Raw genomic sequence first — 4236 nt, 5'->3', positions numbered from 1 at the left:
TCAGAAGTCTCAACACTTTTTTTTTTTGTGGTGGAGAGAAGTACCAGGGATTGAACTCAGGGGCACTCAACCACCGAACCACATCCCAGCCCTGTTTTGTATTTTATTAGAGACAGGGTCGCACTGAGTTGCTTAGTGCCTTGTTTTTGCTGAGGCTGGCTTTGAACTCCTGATCCTCCTGCCTCAGCCTCCAGAGCCGGAGGGATTACAGGTGTTCACCACCATATCTGGCTCTCCACGCTATTTTTTCAAATTCCTGTAAGTCTATGATTACTTAAAAATGAGGATTTTTTAACTTAAAAACTATGACCCTCAAAACAAAATCTTTATTTACATAACATTTAATTAACCTCCAGGGAGAATACCAAACATAAGTGAGACACCAAATATCAGCTTCCAATATTTCTAAATATCATTCATTAACATCTTAGTTCTGATACTTGATAGTCCAGATTTTTTTAAAAAGTGGAAAAATCATGTTCTCAAGACAGAGCAATCTACAGACCCAGCAAAGTTCATGGGGTGAAGCAGCGACTTGGGCAGGCTGTACCCCGGAGGGCAGGGCCATGTCTTTCTCCCTGTCGCATTCCAAGGCTGGCACAGAGAGGTGCACAGTGATGCTGTTGTTGTTGTGTGAATGAGTGAGTGAGTCCTGCTTCAGCCGACCTCACTGAGGGCCGTGCCTGGTCGGGTCCTGGAGGCCCAGCATCCAGATGAAGGCAAGGAACACCACTCCTCCCCAAAGAGGCCCCAACTGCGCACTGCAGTCAGGAGCGGCCCAGGCCTGTGCCCTCCCTGACGCCCTGGCCCCAGGAACCTGCCTTCTGGGTTCCTGGTGGAGCTGGCTGCAGCAGAGGGTGGCCACTGGGGAGGGACCGTTGCCGGGCTCCAGAGGCCTGGCAGCGACCCGGCTGCCTGGGGAGGCTTTGGCCCTGGAAAGAACTGAGCTTCTGCAAGGGTCCCCTGATACAGTCAAAGATTATCAGCTAAATAAAACAAGAAGTGACTGGGGCCACTATGCCCTGTTGGACGGAAACCGAGTGAGCAAAGTGGCTCTCTCCGAGAAATTTATTTCTGGCGCTGGCTTCAGGCAGGCAGCCCAGCTGGAGAGACCAGGGCTGGTCTCCCTCCATTGGGGGGAGGGGAGTTGGGTTTTTATTTAATCTTCCAATGAGTGGAGCAGTGGAGATGGCGTGAATGGACATTAATTCTGAAACGGATTATTAAAGCAGGATCTGGGATTCCGGGAAAGCCGTCTAGCCCTGCCTGTGCACCACCTCCCTCACCCAGGCTGAAAACCCAAGGCCAGGCCAACTGGGCTCCCGGATTTGGGCTAAGGAGAAAGGCCCTGAAGGCACCCACGGCCAGGGCCAATGAAGCAGTGGGCCTAGCTGGCCATCTGCTGCCTGGGCGGTGGCCTCTGTGACCACCCCACAACTGCCTTCTTGTTACTTGTGCTTGCACCAAAGGAGAACCTAGGCCAAGACGCTGCCCTCCACAGGCTCAGCCTCCACTGCCTCCACCACCCTGGGTCTCCAGGTGTGAGAATTCTTGCTCTCAGAGGGCAGAAAAAAGCAGTTTGCATCAGCTGGATGACACACCAGGCACTTGGAGAGGGAAGCTGTCGCATACAGGTGGTGGCAGCCAGCTTTCCAGAGGATAGCATTAAGGGCTGGACAGGACACCCCCCCCCCCCAGACAGGCACTAATGTTAACAGTGGAATCACAGTCACAGTCTGGCCCTTTCTGAGTTCCGGAGCCTAGACTAGCATTCTATGCGACTCCCCAGTGGATGGGGCTCCCATTGCCATGTCTGTCCTGAGATTCAGAGAGGGTGTGATATGCCTGTGGTCACACAGCTTGGAGACAGGAGTCCTGTTCAAATTCCAGAGTCTGTGCCCCTAGTCACTCTGCCCCAGGCCTTGCATTCAGAGGCTGGGGTCCCTAAAGAACACAGGTTACCCAGCACACACACACCCAGCACCCAGCACCCAGATGGGAGCACAAAAAAAGCAGAAAGTAGAAGGGAAGCCAGGGTCCTAAAGGCACTTAGGAAGTCAGGACCTGGTCCAGAGGGCAAAAGGGAATCATGGCTGGGTTTTAAGATGCAGAAGTTCATGGACAAGTCTGGGCTTTAGGGCTGCCTGGAAATAGACAAGAGGAAAAGAGACTCCAGGCTGAGCAGGAGGCAGGAGGCATCAGGTGGCCAGGGAGAGAGGGGTGGGGTGAGGAGGGGTCCTCACAGATGTGACCACAGTCCCAGGTGGCCTCCAGCTTTGGTGACCTGAGGTTGGACAGGAGCCCTTTTCTCTGGCATTGAGACCCTCCTGGCTCTGGTTCCTGCAAGGCCGTCCTTTCCCCAGGCCCCTCTGATCACATCATCCCCCAGGTACCAGGCATAGATGAAGGGTCCTTCCTGCTCTGCAGGGCGGGAGATCCCTGGATGGGCTGGGACCTCCCTGTCACCTCACCTAAAGGCCCCAGCACCTGCTAATGACATGTGTAGCTTTTGGAGTCCTTGGAGTACCTAAAAGTCCTTTGGCAAGCCGGCCTCTGGACAGCCAGCCTCTGCAGATAGGCGGCCTGCCTTCCAGGGCTGGTTTGGGGCACATCAATCCCACCTCCAACCCCGATGCTGGCCCCCCGCACTGTTCATGGAGCCCCCAGGCCCGAAGTCAAGACACCACCCAGACTCAGATGCCACCTTCAGGCTGGGTGACTTGGCACAGTTCTGCATCCAGGCTAAAGAGAAGATCAAAAGGCTTTCTCCAGGCCCACGCAGATTCAAGAGGACGCACACAAATGTGGGGACGGTGACACTGTCCTATTCAAGGCATTTCCTTGCAATCGGAGCCAGGGAACCGCTCAGAGCAGCCCCCAGCTCCCGCGCTCCCCGCGCGCCCGGGAACAAAGGCCGCGCAGGGCCCGCGGGTCGCCGCTCGCAGCCTCGCGGCCCGGGACGCCATGGGTCCGCCGCCTCCGTGTCCGAGGCCCTGCGGTGGCAGCTGCGGGACCGGGTCCGGCCGGGCCGGGGAGGAGGGCGGCCGCTCCTGGGTCCCCAGGTCCGCCGCCCGCGCGTCCGTCTGGGCCTGGCCTCGGCCGTGGCCCTTGGCATGGCCCCCGGCGCACCAGACTCACACGGGGTCCGGGACAGCGGCGGTGGGGACGGCCCCGCGGGGTCCGGGCGGACGAGGCAGCAGCGGTGCCGCGTGGCGGGTCCCGGGCCGCGAGGGAGGCCAAGTGCAGCCTCGTGGCGCCACCTGCGGTCCGGCCCCGCAGGCTGCCGCCCGCTCGCGCCGCCAGGCCCTGCGTTTGTCGCTCCCACCCTGGGCGGCGAGGGGCACCCGGGCCACAGCCCCAGCCTCGCCACTCACCCCCCACTGGCCCAGAAGCCCCGGCGCAGCCCGGGGAGCCCGAGTGCAGCTGAGACCCCAACTCCCGCCACAAAGAGGGGCCACTTCCACATTACAGGGGGGACCTGAGGGCCCCTGCCTCACAGCCAGGCCCGCCTGGGGACAAGTGGAATTGAGCACCTGACCCTGGCAGGTGACCTCCTCCAGACCACGACCCTGCAGGTCTCCCCTGGGCCCTTCACCCAGGCTGCAGCCCTCCCTCTGGGCCTCAGCACCCTCCTCCTGCTCATCTGTCCCCAGGGCCACCCACTGTTCAACCCCGTCCTGGATTCCTAGGAAAATCACACCCAGAAAAACGATTCTTGCAGACCTGGGCTCACCCCCAACCTGGACCCCAGAACCAAGGCCACCCAGAACCTTGGCTCTGGCCTGATGGTCTCCTTGTCTGTCTAGACTAAGAACCTTAGCAATCCCTCCCCCCATCAATACCCTACAGTGCCCAGCAGGGACATGGCACCCAATGTTCATGTGGGTTGACATTGTGGTCCTCAGAACAAGGCACCCCTGGGTGTTGTCACTGCTTCTTCAGTCCACAGACAGCCCGGCTGGTCAGGAGCCGGCCCAGGCTCTCAAGCATGTGAGTGGCAGAGCTGAGATTCCAGGCTGATTCGAGACCTGCTCCAGAGCTCTCCAGGGCCTCCTGGCCAGCCCACAGCCAGGACCTGGAACCCACACTGACCCTGGGCATGACCCAGCCTGGCATGGGAAGTGGCCACCCCTCACATACATCAGATGAATCAGTGTCACGTGGGTCACATGGGTGTGAGGGTGCACCTCAGATCTGGCCTCAGGGTCCCAAGTGTCAGATGCTTGGGGACAGAGT

Source organism: Ictidomys tridecemlineatus, chromosome 4 (genome assembly GCF_052094955.1).
Source record: "Ictidomys tridecemlineatus isolate mIctTri1 chromosome 4, mIctTri1.hap1, whole genome shotgun sequence".
Lineage (NCBI taxonomy): Eukaryota > Metazoa > Chordata > Mammalia > Rodentia > Sciuridae > Ictidomys > Ictidomys tridecemlineatus.
Note: the sequence above shows the minus strand (reverse complement) of the source record.